Genomic DNA, 23587 nt, shown 5'->3' on the forward strand with positions numbered 1-23587 from the left:
ACTTCCAAGAAACTCAGCATTTTGATAATAAGTCAAGAAAGTTTGATTGCTCACTATAAAGAAAAGTGATTCTCAGATCTAGAGAGCAAGTTTCAGACTGAATTTAGATCTCTCTCTTAGTCACAGGTTACAGAAATGAAGATGGACTAAGCGAAATGAGCAACAAGGCCTATTATAATTAGAAGTTTACCTCCTCTCCGTACTCATGGAACTCTTCTGATTTCATGGAACTCATTGTTTCATAGTCTCACACTTTTCCACTTCCTGTAGAAAAAACATATAGAAGGAATATAATCAATATGGTGAATGCTTTTTTTTTGTTTCAGGCAAAAGAACGCAGTAAAAATTTATTCTATTATATCATTTTTAAGAATTTCCCAAGAAATTTCAGGGAGGTTGTTTTATTAGTCAACATACATAGCTTTTAAAAGAAAAACGTAAATATCTTATATAATGCATCTTGTATAAGAATTAGATTTTAAGAGGAACCATGTAACTTGTGGTGACGGTTGAGAGAGACGGGGGAGTACAATGGGAAAACAGAAAAGGTGATATTGATCATGATGCAATTTATTCATAAAGTGACATGCTGAATTGAAATGCCTATGTTCAACAACCTAAAATCATATCTAAAACTTAAAAATCGTATTTAAAACAATTTTAAAAATCATATTTTAAAAGTCAGACTTTAGAATAATGGTACTTTACCTCTATAAAAAATTTCCAGAACTATTCTTTATGCCTTTAAATGAGCATAAATCCATTTTCTAAATTTCTGACCCTCATTTTCTAATAATGAATTTCAAGCACAACTTTTCTTCTAGTTTCCTAACTGTTCTCATACCTTAACTCTTGCCCTTGTTGGCTCATATATTTTATTCAAAATATTTTTAAAAAATATTACCATGAGTTCACAGGGCCAGAAGCTCAGACCTCTTCCACAATTGGTCTTTGCCATGTTCATGCCCATTCTCAGTTTTCTACTTACTCACATCAAAATTAAAGGTAATGGAGTGTGTACCTAAAAGTTATCCTTGCTTTTATTTTGTTTATTTGTACCTGGAGTGAGACGGAATTCTAGAAACTGCTGTAAACAATATAACTTGCTGTTGATGAAAGATACAATGTTTCATTTAAACTTAAAGAATGAAATGGTATCTGTGGTGGTAAATATGTTAATTGCCTTGAGTCCATCATTCCATATATATACGTATATAGGGACACACATATACATGTATTATATAATAGCACCAGCTTCTAATCTCAAAATATACACAATTATAATTTATTGCTATCCGGTACAAAAAATAATTATGACAGGGGCTGGTGGCTCATGCTTGTAACCCTAGTTACTCAAGAGGCTGAGATCTGAGGGTCAGGATCGGAAGCCAACCCAGGCATGAATGTCCATGGGACTCTTATCTCCAATTAACAATCAAAAAGCTGGAAGTGGAGCTGTGGCTCAAGTGATAGAGTGCCAGTCTTGAACAAACAGGCTCAGGAACAGCACTCTGGCCCTGAGATCAAGCCCACATACTGGGCTTGATCAAAAAAAAAAAAAAAATTAAGAAAAAAATTTTTTTTTCTGCTCAGTAGAGCAGGCCACCTAGTACTCCAATAAAAGCAACAACCCCACAGGCTGTGGTACCTTCTTCCCTCCTCTACCTCCCCCGTACAACCCCACAGGCTGTGGTACCTTCTTCCCTCCTCTACCTCCCCCGTCCCCCCTTCACCTAATACCCAGGGTGGGAAAGCTCACTGAAGTTTTCTGTGTTAAGAATATGGTGGTTCTACATATCAGACAATTGCTAGAGCTGTTGACATTCTTACTCAGCCAAGGTGCCGTATCCTAGTTCCTGTGCACGCAGAATTCTGGGCAGCAAGTCTCCCTCCCAGTGATCTCTGCAAATGGCTAATGGAGAAAAGGAACAGAGAGCTCCCTTCACCATCTAGTGGCTCCAGCACGTTCCCCTTTCCTCCTAAAGAGGGGAATGGCTTTCTGGAATCTGAATGCTAACATTCGATGCCTCTTACAGATGTATCCCCACTGTGACTTGGCTGCATTTAAAAGTTAACTAAAAAGCCTTAAAATGATTTAAATAGCAAAACTTATTCGAGTTTAAGGAGGCAAAGCTGCACCATAATTGGAGATTAAGATGTGACATCGAGAATACTAAACAATGACACAGCACACGGGATAGGTGTTTGTGTTGTTAGATAGTTATGTGTGTTTGCACCTGTATGTACATGTGCACATTCACATATATATACATACACGGACCAGACGTACACACACACACACACACACACACACACACACACACATACACACACAGCTGCCTGCCCATTAGTAAATGCTCTACAAAAACTCAAACTCACACATCTAAATCAAATTGTACTCTGCAGCAGAGTACGATTTAAAGTATCCTGATATATGTGTGTACGCGCGTGCGCGCGTGTGTGCTTTTGTGTGTGTGAAAAGTAAGTTATCCAAATTGAATATTGCCACTTAATTATGTCTGGAGCTGAGAAATGGCAGCCAGACCGCGGGCTGAGGGGAGTTGCAGAAGGAGAAACCGGAGAGGCATGCTTAAAGTGCAGTAGTGGATGAAACCCACAAAAGACGGGAATCACTTCGCCAGCCTTGAAGGCTGCCTCTCCGGCTAGCAAAGGTGACTTAGCCAGAACTGACTGGGGCCCCGCCGCATCCGGGAAACGGAGAGGAGCCGCCTGGCCCCGGGGCTGCCCGCGGCGCAGTGCGCACTGCGGTGCCGGTCAGTCTCCAAATGCGCCCGGCTGCCGCAGCGCGCCCTGGTCCGTGCGGCTCCGCACTCCGGGTTTCCACGGTCACCAGCACCCGGCGGAAGAAACCCCGCAGAGCAGGGCCGGCCGAGGGTGGTGTCCCGGGAGTCCCCAAACCTTGCTGTCCCTCGGTGCTGCTTTTCCGAGCATCTGGGCTGGGAACGCGCGTCCCTGAGCTCTAGGTCCCAAAAGGATAGCACTGAACGTCGCCACTAGGCATCGCCTGAGCCCCGCCGCTTCTGGTGCCAGACACTCGCTGGGCACAGATTCTCTGGGTCCCCACTTAGGCAGTTTAAGGGAGCTCAAAGCCGAACTCAGGCGTTGAAGCCTGGGGCTGCTGCCTCCGGGCGGTGACTTGTGGATTTCCAATCCAGCTGCCGCAGGAGGCGCTCTGGGTGTCCACAGTCCCTAAAGGTCAACTGCAGGTTTCTGGAACGTAGTGTGAAGACACTGGGCAAACTGTAAAGCTCGAGGAGAACTTCCATCTTCTTGGAACCCCCAGAATTTATCTTCTCTTAAAAGTAATCCTATCTAACTCACACCAGTAATCCTAGCTACTCAAATTTGTAATCCTAGCTACTGAATAGGCAGAGATCTGAGGATAAAGGTTGGAAGTCAGCTCAGTCCGGAAAATCTGTGAGACTCTTATCTCCAATTAACTACCAAAAAAAAAAAAAGAAGAAGAAGAAGAAGAAGAAGTAGTGGAGCTGTGGCTCAAATGGTAAAACACTGTCCTGGAGAACACAAGCTCAATGACAGCGCCCATGCCCTGATTTTAAGCCCCAGGACAGACAGACAGACAGACACACACACACACACACACACACACACACACACACACACACACACACACACACACCTCACTTGAATGAAAACCTATGAAAGGTTTGTGCTAACGGCATTGATCAGGTTGGGGACATCTGGGACATGCCCTGCCCTGGCTTTCCAGGTAGGGAAGAGAGACCAGCACTTGCTGGGCACTAGTCCTTGCCAAGTCTTCTAGGCTTTGGCAGGCCAGTGGGGGGCGGGGCAGGGCCGGCAAGGTGTTCCTTCAGTGATGATACAAGAAGGGGCTTCATGGATCTCCTAGGCCCAGCCCTCAACCCTCTATTTGCCAATATATATGGCTTGTCCAAGGTGTGGAGTTAAAGAAACCTCCTTCAGAGCTGGTAGAGCTGGCATCTAGTCCTCTAGATGCCATCTAGCCCGAGACCCACAGATGACCGGGCCCGTGGAGCATGAAAGCCCCACCATTCTCCCGGTGAGCCCCTAGCCAGGTAGGCATTCTTCCCGGATTTCTGCAGTTTTTCCTCTTCACTTTGCAACCTGACCACCAGTGGAGGGCGGGAGAGGGTGGAGGGAAGCGGGAAGCCGACTCCACCGGTCCCACCTCAGACCTCCACCTTTGAGCCTCCAGATTAGGTAACTTGCAAAGCAGGGTTGACCCCATCTGCCCCCTCACGCCTGTCCAAGGGCCGGCTTAGAGAACCAGCCGGGCCCCATTCCCGAATCTACTCTCCTTTTGGCCTGTCTGATAAAATCTGGATCCTGGGAATCGACCTGCGGAAACTCCGACGACACCCCCACCGCACACACCCCACCCCCGCCAACTGAGCATGCGCCATTGCCTGGCGGCTTTTGGTCACCGCTCCCCAGTTCTCCAGGCTGGGCTGCAGAGCCCAGGGAGGCGGGAGGAGAGGAGCAGGGAGGGGGTGCCTGGGAGGCGGAAGCTCGTGCGCCTGCGCATCCAGCTCCAGGGACCCTAGGTTTTCTATGGGATTCCCAGTCTGCAGCAGAGATTCACCCGAGCGTGTTGCGGCGACGGCTCGGCTGGCAGGGCGCGATCCAGGAGGGATTTAAGCAGCCCTGAGCTCCGAGAAAAAAGAGCGAGCGAGCGAGCGAGCGAGCGAGCTAGAGAACCACGTAGACAGACGTTTTAACCGTTTGCCAGTTAAATATAGGCATACATATATTTATTTAAAAGAACTGTTGAGTCTTTACCGTTTTCGTTAACTGACCGTGCGCAGCGCTGTAACTGTAAGTGGAAAATACAATCTTCCTTGCGTTTCTGAATGTGTAGCGCAGCCAGTTGTCAGGGAGATGCTTTGGCTATTGTCACACACTTGCTTTGCATAGATATGTCTAACTGCACGGGGACAATTACTGGCTATTAGTCCGTGGGGGGCTTTGGGGGATAATGGGGGTCGGGGGAGTGGGGGGTGTTTATATATGCAGCATGTTAGGGGAACTGTCTTAAGTTAGATGTAAGACAAGTGAAATTGAGATGCTTTTTTAGTTTAGGTCTATAAATAGGTGGATTTCCATAGAGAGATTTAAATAGCTGATTAACCGATCGTGAAGTTTTCCAGTTTCTGAACTATTGAGTGGTTGCAGTCAAGTACCAACCTGTCATCGGTGGGGTTGGTGCACCATTTGTGTTTGTTTTTTTTTTAATCGCTATTGGAAGAGCAACAAAAGGTGTTTGCTAAGTAAGATTGAGTGACTGACTGGTGTGGATATCGGGCTTCCTTGTTCAGAGAGATGTTAGTGTGTAAAAAAAAAATCTAAGGAGATAGGTGTAAAATAAAATTAGTCCTTAGAAACGATCATTTTTCGTCTGGGATTCTCCCTCCCCCCCCCCCCCCCAGCTCCCCCCTGTCACAATGGTGAATGGACAAGAAAAGGAAAGCTATTCTACTGCACCGTGGATTTTTGGGTAGAACTGAGATGGATTATCGCTGAGTGGGGACCTTCACTTCAGACCCAAACTGGTTACCTGCCTTTACATTCCGCCTTGCCTTCCGGAATGCAGGCTTGAGAAGCACATACCCAGACGCCTTATGTTTGGGTTGTGTTTCCTTAAAGGAGAAAAGGTCGCTCTGTGATTTTGAGTTAAAATGGGTTGCTCCTTGTCCGGAAAGTGGTACAAGGCTGTTTACAAGGTCAAACCCCATATGGAAATCAGATTGCTGTAAGACAATGTGCAGAGAGGGGGCAAAGAGGTAGGGTGTTCCTTAGGGTCGAAGAGGTAGGGAGGACTAGGCTCTGCACACATCAGTGCCTTGAGAGGTGCGGGGCGGGGGAGGGGAGAAGGGGCCCCATCTTACTGGAGTTGGCCTCCTGTCCTTATTTGGGGAACTGAAATGGAATGGAAACACTGGTGGATGTCAAAAACCCGAAGTATATATTGTCTCTAGGTGACTTCCCCCTTGGAGACAGAGGAGTTTTATTTCTACATGTTAATCTTTTAAAAATGAAAGGAGATTCGAGACAAATGTACAATGAAACTCCTATGAAAACCTATTTTACCCCCACTGTGACTGAACTGATACGTGTGTGTGAGTGTGTGTGGCCCATGTGTTACCTTTTGGGGATGCTGGTGCATCTTTGTATCGCTTCCTCATGAGTGCACCCCATAAAGTGCTGCACTATAGCAGTTGGGCAGAATTCCATTTCGCAAGCAGAAGCTGGCCAGTATGTGCTGGGTTGCATGGAAGATCGGGTCCAATTGCTGGATAAAAATGAAATAAAATAAGGTGAGAAGAGCCAGTGTCAGCTTCTTTAGGCATCTCCATCGGTCCAACAATCCCAACCCCACAAGGAATTTATAATTTATTTACATGATGACACTGGAAATTTAAAATTTGAGAGCAGCCTCTCCTTGGAAGTGCACAGTATAAAGCATACTGCTTTCTCAGATCCTTCACTTACTTCAGAATAGAAAGACCAACCCAATCATTTGTCCCAATTGATGTTCCTTATATCATTGAGTAGGCATTAGTTCAATGAATGGTACTGGTGTTGTTCTGTATTGATAAATGGGTGGCAGAAAAGAAAAAGGAATGGACAGAATCAAGTAGTAAGACTCATTTGGTGTCAGATTTGCTAGCTTATAGATTGAGTTACAGAAGGTTAGGTAAAACAGAGATCTTATTTAAGATATCTAGTCCAAACCCTTTGTTGTACAGATGAGAAAACTGAGGCTCAGAACCATGGAGCTAAAGAAAAAATGAATTCAACTTCTGGTCTATGGAATAAACCATCAAAAGGGAATCTTGAATGGGAACAGCCCCTATCTCTGCAGTTTCTGCATCCTCCATGACAGTGCTGCAGTCCTTAAATAAATATCTGCTCTGCAGCACATTTGTGAGAGTCTTCAAGGGCCTTTTGACACCTTCTCTCTTCTTCCCCTCTCTTTATAAACCTTGGAATGCCTACCTCTTCCTTTTGCCCTCAACTCTAACATACCCACTTCATTGGACTTTTTTGGCTCATCTTTCTGGCTTCTTTTGCATCTCAGTCAATTATGGGTTCTCTGTGGAATATGGGGGCACTGGCAAACCAGTGGGCTGCATGAGAACATCCTGGGGCCCATCTCCATTGCTCCCTGCTTGTCCCTTATAATCCTCAGGAAATCCAGCCTTCAAAGACACTGCAGGTACAATCCCCACCCTTCTGCCACATTGGCCTTCTCCAGAACCACTGCAGCTGCGGGGATGGAGGCCTAATGGGGTGAGGAAGCTGCAGCACCAATGCACAGTGGGCTCTGCCAGCTCCTCTGACTCCTAGAAGGAAGAACCCAAATCAGAGATGCCTATCTCCTTCCTTCCTGGAAATCTTCCAGAAAGACATCTGCAAAGAAGGGGAGAGGAAGGGGAGGCAGACAACTACAGGAGGAATGCTTGCCCAAGTCAACTGGAAGTGGCCCTGTAGAGGAGATCCTGAGGCTTTTTAACCCCTCACCATATCAGCACAGCTTCTCCTCAGGCTATGCTTGCTTCTTTCCTCTTGTGCAGTTTTCTTCAGCAGTCAGTATGGCCTTCCTAGTTGTCTCCCTTCCTCCTTTTTGTGTCTCCTTCTTTTCTTGTCTCTCTTTCACCATGTCTCTCTCATTTTCTTTCTTTCTTTCTTCCACACAAATTTCCTGGGTGCCTACATAATATTGTTCTAAGAGATCTGGGTCCTCCTGTTCCTTCTGCAAAACATGTCATCTCCCAAACCCTGGGGAAGATAGCAATCACCAGCAATTTCCTCCTTGGGGAAATGCCAGCAAATCTTAACCTGAGGTTTTCAGGATAGGGATGTGAAGGATGGGAGGCAGGCCAGAGGAAGACTGAGTTGGATGTACTTTCTCATTTGATAGAGGAGCTAAACAGTCTGGGAGGGTGTTGAAGCTGAACAGGCAAGTGATGAATTTCTCAGCATATCCATTAATCAGCAATGCAATACAACACCACCTATCTTGACAAACCTTTCTCAAAATGGGATGAATGCCAACTTAGATAGTTTCTGCTCTTTAAAACGTTCTTGGTAAATTGGATATTATCTAGTTTTGCTATTCCACTCCAAGCTATTCTAAACACTAGGCAGCCTCTACAGACACCCAGAAACTTGGAAACTTAGAATGACAAAGTACCTGACTTTGACATGCTATATAGGACTCATATTCTGTGACTGGGTAACAGGATTCAGAATGTTATAACCTTCCTGTACTGGAATTTCTATATAGACTAACATGCTCAGGAATGTTGTCTGTCCTGGACATATTAAAGGTTCTTTTTATTTGGGTTGCACAGAGGTATGGTTTCCAAACATTTTTGAAGTCACTTCCTGGGGAGTTCTATGGACTGCCATGTTCTTCCTAATTGATAAGTATTATTTCTTTTGGGGGGGGAGAGGTCTGGTCATGGAGCCTGAACTCTGGGCCTGGGTGCTGTCCCTCAGCTCTTCAGCTCAAGGCTAGCGCTCTACCACTTGAGCCACAGCGACACTTCTGTCTTTTTTTCTTTTTGCTTATGTGGTGCTGAGGAATCAAACCCAGGGCCTCATGCATGCAAGGCAAGTGCTCTACCACTGAGCCACCTTTCCAGCCCCAAGTATTATTTCTTTGAATGTCATTCTAAAAGTCTTTTTCTTTGCATTGAGTGATTTCTGTGCACCTTAATTAAATTAGTGGTTATCTTGGACTAGATGAAGAATGTTACTATGTAAAGTATCCTATTCAACTACTAAGGTTGAAATTGTCACATTAACTTTTCTAAACTATCAAGTGATACAGAGGTCAATTAATAAATAAGTAATATTTCTGCACTCATCGCTTAAATTATACAATTAATAGAATAGAGCTGGTATAGGTTGTCTAATCCGTCCTTTAATACATCAAAATACAGTATTTAAGGAAATTCTTCATCTTGCAGACAGGTCTAGAGCATGAATCATAGTCTGCAAGCATGACTATTCCAATGATCCTTATCATGTTTCCACAATGTCTGCACAATGTTTTTTATAGTAGAAACTTGGTATCTGTCAATTAAATATTTGTATGTAGCAATCAAATAATTTCTATTAAAACCATGTGCATAATTAATATTGCTTTATATGTCTTTGGTATTAACAAAATATTAAAGATCATTTTATAATTTATTTTTAGTAAAGATATAAACACATTATATCCACCCTTTCTCCAATCCAATCCATTTTAACCTACTCATATGAGTATGCCCCCTTTTATTTCTTAATAAGTAGAATAGATAAATTATTTCTACCTGTCTGCAAAAATTGGTAAGTGAAAAAGACAATAAAACAAATCTAGACTGTTGATGTTCTGTACTGTGCTTATTTAGATCATGATCTTTCAAGTTAGAGAATTTTTGTAACTTGATCACACTGTGAAGGAACACTGAATTGTTTCTAAAGGTTACATATACTCTCTTAAGTGAATCAAAAGACTTTGAGCTGTTCCCAGTTTGATTCATTGAAAACTCAGCTGAGGGAAAGAGTTTAGGAATGCTTTAGAAACTATTTAATGAATGAAGCAGCCATGGAATAGCAAGTTACTGAAGAATCTTCAAAGACAGTTTGACACTTTAATAACAAAGTGCCTCTGAGTACATTGGAGAGATGAAGATCAGTTAACTTAAAGCGATCTTTGAATTTCTCTTCTGCAGGCTTAACCCAGTCAACCTTCTGTGTGACCACCAATTTTTTATTTGGGTTTACAATATGCATGGTTATTTCCAATGACTTATTGCATTATTTCTGGGTGAGCATTTATTTCCCTTTGTTCTAAATTATAATTAAGACTTGGGAGTATTGTCTTTCACCACGTGCCCTTTAGTCTCAGTATATCTAAAACAATAATTGCTGATCTTTTTATAGAACGTTGGATAATTTTGATTAAAAGGATTTTATTATTATTATTGAGGATTGCTCATAAAAAGCAAAGTGTTCTTTGATCAGTAAATTTACTTGCAATTATTATAGATCCATAGAATGAAGTCTATTTTTCTCAATTCTTGCTCAAAAAAGTCCTTTTCTGAAAACAGAGATCTGTCACTTTAAGTATTTTTTTCTCCTTTCTTTGATGCTTGTTTATTTTCTTTGAGGCTCTGGAAGACCTAACTTTTGAAGAGCTATGTATAAGTAGAGTTTTTGCAGACCATTAACATGTTAAAATCTGCTTTGAAGCCTGAGTGAATTTTTGCTAATGCAAATGATCAGAATCTATTATTTCTATCAGTTTACATTTTAGGGTGTGCTTTGGTAGTTAACTGTTCTTTAAAACTAACAGACTGTGCTACAGGATTTTCCATGTCTCATATTTTGCTCTGATTGTGTTAATGTGATTAATATGTTTCTTTTTTATTTCTTGAAATATAGTTTTTAATTTGTGGATAAAATGTCTGCACAGAAGCCCAATCAAGCATAATCAATATAATTGAAATGCTTAATCATATAATTTTTTATGTTTAAAATAGCAAGGAATGCTTGGCCAGTTTGACTTTCAATTAGCAGCTTCTGTTTGGTGAATTCTTGGCACAGGATATTATGACTTCATGGAAAACCATCTCTTTCATTTATTCCAAAACTTCAAATGTTTCTGTAGCTTTTTGCACAACATGTTTGAGGTTTGCTTTCCTGCTCATATGGGATGCTTTAGGAAAATAAGAAAAGTGAATCAATTTAATTGCAACATATAAAACAATTCATTTTTCTTTAAGTGACTATAAAGAGACTCTTCCTTGGAGTGACATAAAAACCATGTATTTTGTCTTCCATCAATTTTAATTTGCAAATGGGGAAAGTCCTCACTGAGATTTCCATTAGCTCAAGGAAAATTATGATAGGAAAGATAAATAAGAATTTTCAAACTGGATCCTCTGAAGCTTATTAGTTCTGTGATCCCAAATAAATTATTTTAATTCACCACCCATTTTCTATGGTAGTCCACAGCACTCTTGAGCAGAAAATACATTGTATACACAAGACTATGCTGCATCATTGTTGAAAAATACAATACATGATAGATATTTTCATTTAAGAATCATCAGGAATCAACTTCTCAGCCATTTTGGTCATTGGGTTATAGTAATCCCATTCACAAGACAACTTCTAAATTAGGACTGGGTCTGTGACAACCAATGGACGGTGCTTCATGTACTTGATAAATACTTATCAAGTAAATGTGCCAAGACTGTATTCACTGTAGGATGACCGACATTAAATGAGATGTTGTCATCTCATTATGCCAAAAGAGGAAGACAGAGAAACCCAAGTCAGTAAGCTAAGTGAATTTTTTAAAGTGATGTAAATGCATATAAGAAAGACTTCCTTTATTTCTTCTGAAATAAAGACCTGCACTGATTGCTCAAATTTCCTGCTTCTCTTATTGCTTCTTTAAAGGCATCCCCTTTTCTCTACCATTCTGACCCTTCATATGACACCCACACATAACTGGAAATAACAAACTATGGAATTGAAAGTGCATATCCTCATGGAGCACATTTGAACTTTATCTAGGGATCCTTATTTCAAGCTAGCTGTCATGACCTTTGACCTTATCCCACATGTCTACAGTTGATCACTTAAACTTAATAGAAGCAGTTCAAAAGCCTTGCCTTTTTCTAAAGGTTAACATGAACTATTATACTGTAATATTTTTTTTCCCTTTAGTACCTTCTAAAAAAGGAATTCCTGATACACTCCCCACACATTCTCTATCATTTCCACTCATTTTGTGACTAATCTTTCAATGTGTGTCTCTAGGAGGAGTCTTACGTGACCTACTCATTCATTCTTTTTTTCCTAAGGGCTCTTACTATAAAGAAAATATACCTCTTACCGACGTTTTCCTCCTGAATCAAAAACTTGTTCTAGTCCTTACGCACTCATGCACATGCATGCATGCACACTCAACATTCATACTCTCTGATCTGTCTTTAATTCTTCTAAGAACTTCTTTCATTTCCCCTTAACCATTTTGCCTGTCTCCTTCTACATTTTTTTCTATTTATTGGGGACCTTCAAGCATATTTTTAACCTGTAAACAATAATATTAGAATATCCTTTTGTCCTATTGAAATTAAATTCTGATGCTTCCTTGAGAAGTCCTGAGTAAATCCCAGAATTGGGTAGGACTTTTGATTCCAATCTTCTGAGCTCGTTTTCTCACTTATGAAAATGTGAATAGTATATTTACCTTACAGGTGTACTGGAACAACTAACGTAGCAATGCATATAAAGCATCAAAAAGAACTTAATGCCCAGTAAACAATTCCTTTCTCTTGCAGTCCTCCTCCTCTTCACCTGCCCATCTCCCTTCTCTCTTTCCTACCCTCTCAGTGTTCATATCCCTACTTCTTCTCCCCTTGCATTTGAGGAGTCCTGTTGTATTTTCCCAAATACGCTTTTCCTGATGGGCTGGTAACTAAGTAAGATGTAACAACACCTATCTCAGGTAGCCTTGTATGGTTCTAGAAAATTTATGCTAAGCAACTCAACATAAGATCCTAGATCTGTTTGGAAAAGCCCTTCCATTGGTTCCAGACATGTCTTTTACCTAAGTTTCCAAATATTTTAATGACTAATATTCATTTGATGAACAATCAATCTCCTCGCACTCCAGTGGCTCTATAGTGTCATTTATAAGTAATATCAAATGATATCGGTCTACTCTTAAATGTCCTCTGATCTTTATTCTATTTCTTTCCTTTACCTTTTCCTCCAAGGTAACTTTTTCACCTGTAAAACACTCCAAGAAATACCATACCTCATTTCTTATGAAACCTAAGGCCTCAAACCTGTTAGGCAAGTGCTCCATTATTTGAGCCTTTTGTTTGTTTGTTTGTTTGTTTGCAACAAGATCAAGGTCTCACTAATTTTGCACAGGCTGGCTTCAGTGTTTCAATCCTCCTTGTCTCTGCCACCTGAATACCTGGGATTACAGGAGTTTACCACCATACCTAGCTCCTACTTTGCCTCTTGTTCAAGGTTTGGCAGTGTCACTTTCATACCCTTTGTCCATCAAGTAAATGTCTATAGAATAACACTGAATAAATGGCAGAAAGAGAAGCCACCTTGGTGCACACAAAACATGTTATAGAAAATGGTTCAAGCCAGGATTAACCCATAAGAGCCTCCATTTGCTGAGGGTTTGTAGAAATGTGTTTTAATGAACATTGGCAGTAGAAGGGATTGAGCTCTTGGCCTCATGCTTGTGAAGCAGGCATTTGCCACTTGAACCACTACATGTCTCCCTTTTTGAATTGGTTATTTTTCAAGGGTTTAGCTTTATGCCCAAAGCAGCCTGGGCTGCTTCCTTCCTACTTGTACTTTGTTAACAAGAGTGTGCCATAGCACCCAGACATTGTGCTCTCCTGATAGTTGGAATAACAAGCACATACCCAGCCATTGGTTGAGATGCAGTCTCAGAAACTTGTATGCTCAGACTGGCCTTGCATTGAAATCCCCCTATTTGTGCTTCCCAAGAAGCTAGAATTATGGACTTGAGCTTTACTTTGCTTTGTTACATTCCTATGTTTGCATAGGAATGTTTGTTGAAACATACTTATAACCAGTAAAACAGTCTAGGAAATGCTGTATATTTCACCATAGTTCTGAAGAACTGGAGAGCTGGAGAGCTAGTGGTAAAAGACAAAACTTGAACTATATGATGAAATCTGCGTACAAGCAGAGGACTCATTAGGCATGACTTTCTGTCATTACTACTTGCTCTAAGCATCATGGTGTTCAGCTCTGAGTTTTCATTTCCTCCCATTTCCTTTGTAGCCTCCTCATGTGACAAAAAATTAAGATACATCTACTGTACCAAATTAGGATTACTGGGGGATGGAGGTATTTATGAACATACACTATAGACTGGATAGTACCATATAGTGGTAAGGAATTTCTTGTTATCATTAATTATTTTTAAAAACTAGGTAACTCAAGAATCATGATGCTGAGTTTGTGCTAAATCATAAGAAAGTTATATCTGCTAAAAATAAATTCTTGTCCTTTTTATACCCTGGCTCCACATCCTGGAATAGTATGATCACTCTATCATAATATCAACCATGTCTTCTCTGTTAAATTGAAAAATTATTTTTTGAAGTGAAATAATCTAGAGAGAAAAACCTTATATTGTTAAAAAGCTGAGGAATATTTACTTGAGGATGTTCTGTGTGGATGTAGAACTTGAGCCTACAGCTATTTCCAGAAAGATTCTTATTGGAATTCTTTTTTTTTTTTTTTCTGGGTCCAGTCGTGGGGGCCTGAACTCTGGGCCTGGGCGCGGTCCCTCAGCTCTTCAGCTCAATGCTAGTGCTCTACCACTTGAGCCACAGCGCCACTTCCGGCTTTTTTCTTTTTGCTTATGTGGTGCTGAGGAATCAAACCCAGGGCCTCATGCATGCAAGGCAAGTACTCTACCACTGAGCCACTTTCCCAGCCCTTATTGGAATTCTTATTCATGGTTATGCTTGTACAGTTGTTCTAACACAGGCTTTGGAAATACATTTTATTCATCTCTATGGGGTTCAGAGAGACCTACAAAAGTAATTGGACCTTCTACTCCTGGAACCAGCATGTGTATATAGATCCCTAACCCTCACAGAGAAACTTCCAGAGAAATCTAAGTCTTATGCATTCCTATGCCCACAAGGGAACCAGTCTTGGCCAACCTTTGAGCCTTCTTATACAAGCTAACAAGGTCAAATTGTCTACATGGGAACTGTGGAGATCATTTCTCATGAGCTGTCCACAGCTCTGATTATCAACACCTAATCCTTCTGTAGGAATCTTTCCCTTGTTCTTCTAGCCTAAATTATCTCTGTCCTCCTGCTGTACCTGGTTGTCCTTTATATAATCATGTGTCCATCATGTAGCCCTATGATAATGAGAAACAACTTGGGTTATCTGACTTGTCACAGATGTAACTAAGATACATTGGCTCTATTCATCAAGTTGGCCCATTTCCTTTGTAGCCTCCTTTTTTTTTGCCTCCTGCCAGGGATCTACCAGACAAATGAAGAAAGCAAGCAAGTAATTTCTCCATTGCTAGAGCAAATCCATTGTTCTAAATTAAGCTCAAAAAAGAGAAAGTAGATAATTTTAGAATTTTTTGTGGGTCATGGCGCTTGAACTCAGGGCCTGGGTGCTATCTCCGAGCTCTTTAACTCAAGGCTAGTGTTGTACCACTTTGAGCCACAGCTCCACTTCTGGATTTTCTGGTGGTTAATTGGAGATAAGACTCTCAAGACTTTCTTGCAGTTTTGAACTGTCATCCTCAGATTTCAGCCTCCTGAGTAGCTAGGATTACAGGCATGAACCACCAGTGCCCCACTATGGAAGGTTTATATCACTCAGTTTTGGCTAGCAGCCAAAGATGAAGTTCTCTTTCAACCAAGTCTTGGGAAGATGCAAATGAAAGCAGGTGTCTTTTGTACCTTATATGAGCTGCCAGTAACTTTGCAAAGAGCATAGCATGCAGTGGGAACTGTGTTGCATATTTATGTACCTTATTTCCTGGATTCCGTGTTGCAGGACTGCAAGGTATGTATTGCAAGGTAAGATTTATTCTATGACAAAAAGGGTCTCAGAGACAAAAGCTCACAAATTTACTACAAAATAAAAGTGTTACTCAAACACTCAACTCATTTCCTTTACCAGTTTACAACCAAGCTATCTAAATACAAACTTTAAATTCTTTCATTGTGGAGTGTATATACATTTGAAGAGAACAATATGATAAACCCATGCATTATCAGCCAACTTTAACAATCATTAAAGTGATTTTGTTTAACTTCTAGTCTTTTCCCTGTCAATGAGTTATTGTGAACAAATTCAGAAAGCATGTCATTTTATGTATTTTTAAAACTATGTATCCATAAGAAGTCTTTAAAAATATCCAAAGTACTATTTACCTAGCAAAAAATTTTATTTAATATCATTGAATATCTTGGTCAGTGCTTGAATCTCATAAATAATTTTATATTTTATTTAAATCATAATCCAAACAGAATCATCTGTTTACCACATCTGGTGGTAAACAGAGTCTAATCTATTCATCCAAAACAGGACTCTTCTCACTAGAGAGAATGTCATTAAGATAGAAAAAATATAGTTCATAGTTAGACCCAAACATTGAACAACTCTACATTTTGGAGAATGAAATTCATACTTGGAGATTAATTGCAAAGATTCATACAATATCTTTGAAAGTGCTGAGTGCAGTCTCTGGCATGGGGCAGGTCCTCCATGAATGTTAATTTCCTTTCCTAAATAGAGAGAAAAAAATTAAAAGGGGAAGATAGAGTAACTGGCCAAGAAGCTTGAGGAAACTTCTTGGAGCGCTTTGGCTTCTGATCCCTTGAGAGCATTTCCATTTTGTTTCTGGATGGAAATTTGACCATAATTGTGCCAAAGTGGCTAATGACTAGCAGCTCTGAATGTTTCCCATTGCCATCCACAGCTCTGCATCGTTTCCCATTCAATAAAGAAGGAAATTTGTGACTTCACAATTATCTCAAATGCATAAAATAACAATATTATAAAAAATAATTTAACTTCATATCAGTTAAAACCAGTCAAAGAAATGGAAATATAACCAGGTGCAATTTCTCATGCTTGTAATCCCAGCTATTTGGGAGGCCTATAGGAGGGAGGATCATAGTTCCAGGCCAACCTGGGAAACAAGTTGGCAAGCCCTCATCTCAGCCAATATAACATGGGCACCATGGCATGCCACTTATTTCAGCAATAGGGGGATTGAGTTACAGGCTGGTGCAGGCAAAAACCAAGACCATTTATATGTGTATATCTATCTATATATATAGATAGATAGATACACACACACACACACACACACACACACACACACACAAGCAAAAACAAAACCCTAGAAGCATGAGTATCTGCCTAAAAGCACAGGCCTTGAGTTCAAACTTCAGTCTCAAAACAATAGTATAATATGACATTATTAACAGAAGTTGCAATTTTGTTTCAGAGATAACAATATAAAACTAAACAAATAAAAGCAAGTAATCCAATTCAGGGCTGTGCTTGCTTTTTGTTCATATAAATTTTGGCAAGTCACTACATTCCTCAAAGTTTCAACTTCTCAGGGTTTAAGACCTACATTCTTAATAAAGAATACTATTAGCCTAAAAATGTCAGCAGCACATAGGAAAGAAGAAAGAAAACTGCACTATATGTTAGAGCCAAATCCGAATTTTAACTCCCACTTAATGAATATGTACCTTACATAGGCAACTAATTTGCTCTTTGTCCCATTCTTCTTGTTTGTTAAATACAAATTATAATTCATCTCACAAAATTATTGTGAAGATGAAAAATAATATATATTACATGTTCAGCAGAGCCCTAGTCTTTCAGACACTTATTGATGGCTATTATAATGATTGTTAGTTCTTAATACAAAAGAAGTATTTGCTATTCTCAAACAAGTTTTATTTAAATCAATAAGTCAGAAAATTTATAGTCAAAAATACAGAACTGCATGTATCTGACAGGCACATTCACATTGGGCAAATCTAACAGCATTTGTGAGGTTCATGGAAATTTCATCCAAAGCATAGCTGAATTTGGTACATTGTATTCTCAAGGACTCATACAACAATGGCCATAGCATGGTTTTCATGATCTCTGTATGCATTTTTGTAAAGTGAGCCACTTTCTTTGATATTATATGAAAACATTTCCAAAATGGTACGTGGAGGTTGGCAGTAAGAATACTGAGAGTCTTGTGATAGGTCTGTAAGATTACCTATCTGTACATGGAAACTTGCTGGGAGATGGTATCATTGAAGGACAAAATTCCATTAATACTCCAGCTGGCTTGTCTAAGTTGTAGAGACTGGCTTCTGTGATAGTTAAACTCGGAAGGAAATCATCATTTGGATCTAAAAATGACTTGGGTACCACTGTCATGATGATTGAAATTGCCTTGCTGTGAGACTGTCCCAGCTCTGTGAATAAGACCAGACTGAAGTACATAATTGTGTTTTAATTAAGCAAAGGAGACAGACATTGCTTTTTTTTCTTTCAGAAGACTTTTATTCTTATTTTACAAACTCTACATGGTAAAACTAAAGAGTAATTGTTTAGCAGACACTGGCTCCTTCAGATCCCTGGCCTTAACGTGACTGTAAAGAGAGGTTCATTGAAATCTTGGAATTATGCTTTCTAACAATTTGGCAAGACTTTTTTCTGAGTAAAAAGAATGTTTGCTCCATATAGAAAACATGGCGGGGGGGGGGGGGGGACAGCAGAAAAAAAGAACATCACAAACTCATCAGATTTTCTTGGCTTTAAAGTTGAAACTACTCAATGCTTAAAATCAATGTCCTTCTTTTCTCCTAATATTAGAGTAGAAATATGACTTGCAAGTATAACTTTTAAATGCTGATTATAGTTCATTGTGTGCATAGGTAGGTATAGAGGCTCACTTCACCATTTTCTTACTCTTAGACATTTTAACTTTTTAACATTTTACTAGGAAGTAGCATCATTTTATTTATATAGCTCTGGCCACAGCCTGAGCAATGTTCTGTGTGAATTTCTACCCAGGTCCACAGAGAAATAACTTCTTTGAACCCAGAGGGCTTCTTCACAGGCAAAGGCTTAGGCTCTAAACAACACTTGCTTATAGAGTCAGAACATTTAAGGGAAGAGCATTTAGATGAGGCAGTAACTCTCAGAGCCGATTTATAAGCAGATGGCCACATTCAGAAGCACTGGAAACCTTAACTTGATGCAAACCTATCTTAAATTGTCTGAAAATCCATTATTTTTGTCTTTTTGTTTTGGAACAGGAAAGTGGTAGGAGAACTGAGTCTGGGCTGAGAGCCCACCACACTGGTGTATACAGTTCTTGTAGCATGCACTGCTTTCACTTTGCAGTGTTAGCGCTAGCTTCACCACCATCTGCACTGCTTCTGACAGCCATTTTCACAACCAGTCTGTGGGTTTCTCAACAATAGCCCTGATACCCTGTTAGTCTTTGGATCTCTCAGATATCTGCACATTGACAGGCTTTTTGGGAAACACATAAAGATACCTTAAGATGGATCTTACTGGTTATAGCTCTGATTTATTGATTTATGTTTATATTTTTTCCATTAAAACAAGCTTTGTTAAAAGAAATGAGATGGAAAGCATGCACAGGTAGAGGAATGAGGAATTGCATGTGTTCATCTCATGCCAGATGCAAAACCCTACTTTGACAGTCTAAAAAAGCATATAACAGGACTTTTTAAAATCACTCATAAAGCAAGCATATTCTGTGTCTACTGTATGCTAGGAATTAAGTTTGGCCCCAGAGAGACAAATACCCTGAACTTTATGGATGGTTAGTCATGATGTTTAGTGAGATCACAAGCCCAATGTCTACCCAGACTACATGGTAAGTCCCTCTCTAGAAGAAGAGGATGAATAAGAAAATGAAGACAGGGCTGGGAATGTAGCTCAGTGGCAAAGTGCTTGCCTAGCAAGTGCAACGTCCTGGGTTCGATCCCCAGTACGAAAAAAGAAAAGACAAAAAGAATACAGTTTAAAAAAACCCAAACAAAAGAAAATGAGGACAAGGGCTAGGAGGCGGAGGAGGGAGAAGGAGGAGGAAGGAGAAGGAAGAAGAGGAGAAAGAGGAGAATGAGAAGAAAGAGCAAGAGAAGGAGGAGGAAACTGTTCCTCCTGGTCTAAAGCAGGAGCTAAAGTAAATGAGCCTGTGCTTAATAATTTTAAAATGATGGCATTTTGAGCAGACAGAAAATCTGCCCAGTTTCTTTCTCTTTTCAAACATGGCCTCATCTATGTTTTTATGTAGTTCCAGATCAACAAGTTTGACACCTCTCCCCCTCCAAAAAAAAAAAAAATCTCCTGAACCCTTACTTTTGCTTCTATTTTTTTTTTCTTGCAGTTCTGGGGATCAAACCCAATTCATTGAACATGATAAGCAAATGTTCTATCCTACAATCTCTAGCCAGTTAGCTCCATTTTAACTATCCATAGTAAAGGTATTTAAAAAAGACCTTTATAATACATGCAGATACTGTCTATTTGTCATGAAAATCTAACATTTATGAACTCTTATTTTTAAATCTGTCATTATAAGAAATATAAGCCCTATATGTATACAATTTACTAAAATGAAACAAATTATAAAACATTGCCAGTTCATCACTTCATTAATCAATTAGACCATTAAAAGTGTTTGACTAGCAGACTTCATATAGAAGGAAAATATAAAGGAAAGAAGAAAGAAAAGGAAAAGGAGAATGAGAACGAGGAGGAAGAGGAGGAGAAGAAAGGAAGGAAGGAAGGAAGGAAGGAAGGAAGGAAGGAAGGAAGGAAGGAAGGAAGGAAGGAAGGAAGGAAGGAAGGAAAGGAAGGAAAGAAGGAAAGGAAGGAAGGAAGGAAGAACAACAACAGTAAGAAGTGATAGTGTCACACAGACCCGAATTCAAACTTCAGCATTACCAGCCAGGCACCGGTGGGTCACACCTATAATCCTAGCTATTCAGGAGGCTAAATGGTAGAGTGCTAGCCTTGATCAAAGAGAGCTCAGAGACAGCACCCAGGCACTGAGTTCAAGGCCCACGACTGACAAAATGAAAACACTTCAGCATTACAATTTGCCACTCGTGTGCTGCAGGGCTTCTGCTGCCTTGGCTGTACAATAGACACTGTTACGTCTATCTTGGGTAGTTCTTGTGAAAATTACATGAGATTCATGCAGTATACCTAGCAGACAGCTGGGGATACAGAGAAGTACAACATAAGATAGGATTATTCACAGCTATATATGAAAAAATAAAACCTCTAGTTTCTTTCAGGACTTACATTCAAACAACATGCTAAGATCAAACATTTCTTGTTTAATTCACCAGTGTGTTCTTTGACCCCTGTCCAGTGCCGAACATATTGTAAGTACTCAGTAGATAAGCCCTCAATGAGTCCTAGGATGCCAAATTGTTCCTAAGTGCCTAAATAGATACAGAAGAAAGGCAGAATTTCTGACCATATGGGGAAGGTATTTCAGGGACAAAATGTTTATATCTGACTTCAGTAGCCTGAAGTATTACACTTCTCACAGATGCCTTAGGGTGTTCATGTGTTCCCATAGCCCCACAGTAATCCAGCAAGAAGGAGAACTAAGAAGAAATAGGAAGTACACCACGTCTGTAAATACTCACTAACACACTGGCCTCTTCACCAAGGACTACACCAAAAGTGATACTTACGTATCACCTGAACAATTCAAACAATACAATTTGAATGATCCTTACTCTATGTGGAGAAAGCCATACTCACAAAGATCAAGCAACCTCACCTTGTTTTTATTTTCCTGTTCACTGTGTTGCATTTCTTTCTTTTTTCAAGTAGAACTTTTTATTTTTTATTATTACCTTTAAGTAGTTTCACAAAAGAGCTGCCATTTAACAAGGCAGTTTATGAGTATGGTATATCTCTGACAATGTCACCCCTTTCAACATTCCCACCCATCCCTCCCCTACCTATTCTTTTCTTCACTAGTCTTAATTTTATAGGATAAGCATTGGAGTTTTTGGGGGGAAGAGGGGTTGTTTTTATTTGTTTTGGGTTGGGTGTTTTTTTTTTTTTTTTTTGTCTATCATGGAGCCTGAGCTCTGGGCCTGGGCACTGTCCCTCAGCTCTTCAGCTCAAGACTAGCGCTCTACCACTTGAGCCACAGTACCACTTCCAGCTTTTTCTACTTATGTGGTACTGAGGAATCGAACCCAGAGCCTCATGCATGCAAGGCAAGCACTCTACCACTGAGCCACCTTCCCAGCCCGAACTGGAGTTTTGATTGCATTTTCTTCTCTTATTCATTTGTCCATCTTTTCTCCTTGACCCTGCCCCACCCTTTTCAAGTACCCACTTTGGGTGTTTTATTTTGCTGAACTTTGTCTTTGCCTTTCTTTTTTTTTTTTTTTTTGGTCGGTCGTGGGGCCTGAACTCTGGGCCTGGGTGCTGTCCCTCAGATCTTCAGCTGAAGGCTAGCACTCTACCACTTGAGCGTCAGCCCCACTTCCGGCTTTTTCTGCTTATGTGGTGCTGAGGAATTGAACCCAGGGCCTCATGCATGCAAGGCAAGCGCTCTACCACTGAGCCACCTTCCCAGCCCTGTATTTGCCTTTCTAAAGAATTACACTATCTGAGTTCTCCCTTTAATCTATCGTATTTCAGTTAGTACATCTGTATACACTTGCACATAACCCAACATATTTACTTCTAAGTTTGGAAACTAAATGTAACTTCCACATATAAGGGAAAATATGCAATCTCTGTCTCTCTGGGCCTGACTTGTTTCACTTAACATAATTTTTTCCAGGTTTTTCTATTTCTTTACAAATGGTACAATATTATTCTTTGTAATGAATGAGTAAAATTTCATTTTGTACATATACCACATTTTCTTGATCCCTTTGTCCATTGTGGGGCATCTAGAATGATTCCATACCTTGACTATGATGAATAGTGCTGCAATAAACGTTGTTATGCTGTATGAGGAGCTAGCTCTGTGGCTTTTATATGAGGAACTTGCTCTTTGCTTTACCCATTCATTTATTTGTCTAACAAATATTTATTGTTTATCATTTGCCTCATATTATCCTTCATCAAAATCAGAGTTTAATTGGAGGAACAGATATTAAACCATCACAAAAGGGTATCAGGTTACAATAGGTTACATTGTCATAGATGAAAATACATGATGTTGTTAGCAAATACAACAGGATGCCTATTTGCAGATGTTGAAAGTAAGAGATTCCAAGGAAATCCACTGAGGCCTAAGTGCCCAACCCAGCCTCCTGGGATTGCCACTAAGACTTGTTTACTGTCACAGGGCCTCACAAAGAGGACTGTGGAAACATTTCCTTTGAGAAGAGGATAATGGATCTTCCTCCTAAGATTTAGCATCACCCAATTTATTCCTCACTTCCAACCTCTATAACAGAGGACAACAGAGCTTTTGATGTTAGTAAATCTCTCAGGGATCCTCCCTTTCTTAAGCAAAATTCCTTGGAGTGGCTTCCAGATAAGAAACTGGAAAACACCTGTCTTAGGTGCTTTCTACACAGGTGCTTTCCCCAAATCCACATTGCTTTCCTGTGGCGTCGATGTATGGGGCATTATGTACATTACATATACCTGAGCCCTCAGAAAATTCCATGTGCTTTCACAGTCTGTGAGAGAAGCACAGAGAGCTAGGAAAGAATGAAACATGGGTGCTGCCCAAACATTCTGGGCACAAGGAACTCAACTGCCGCTAGTGCAAGGTTTGGAGGTGAGGTGATTCTCTGTTTCTAGAGGTGCCCAATCAGGAAACGGCTAGTAAATAGACAATGGGAGTAGGGATGCTGTTACCAACCAAAGGACCAAGAACCAATAGTGGCAGGAAAATATTGTCAAATATATATATATCTGATGTAATGTTCTAAAGCAGTAAAGAACCCTGCTCATGAGT

The 23587-nt window shown here is 40.3% G+C and overlaps 1 protein-coding gene across 1 annotated transcript in view; it reads left to right on the plus strand.

The window, feature by feature from the left end:
- Nucleotides 1–4551: 4551 nt before the first annotated feature.
- Vsnl1 (visinin like 1) overlaps nucleotides 4552–23587 on the plus strand; it is a 94533-nt gene continuing 75497 nt past the window's right edge. Inside the window, exon 1 of the mRNA XM_042680786.1 lies at nucleotides 4552–4839. The gene's annotated coding sequence lies outside the window, so the exon portion shown is untranslated. The remainder of the gene's footprint in view (nucleotides 4840–23587) is intronic.

The sequence above is a fragment of the Dipodomys spectabilis genome, unplaced genomic scaffold (genome assembly GCF_019054845.1).
Source record: "Dipodomys spectabilis isolate Male_0828 unplaced genomic scaffold, ASM1905484v1 ptg000066l, whole genome shotgun sequence".
Taxonomy (NCBI): domain Eukaryota; kingdom Metazoa; phylum Chordata; class Mammalia; order Rodentia; family Heteromyidae; genus Dipodomys; species Dipodomys spectabilis.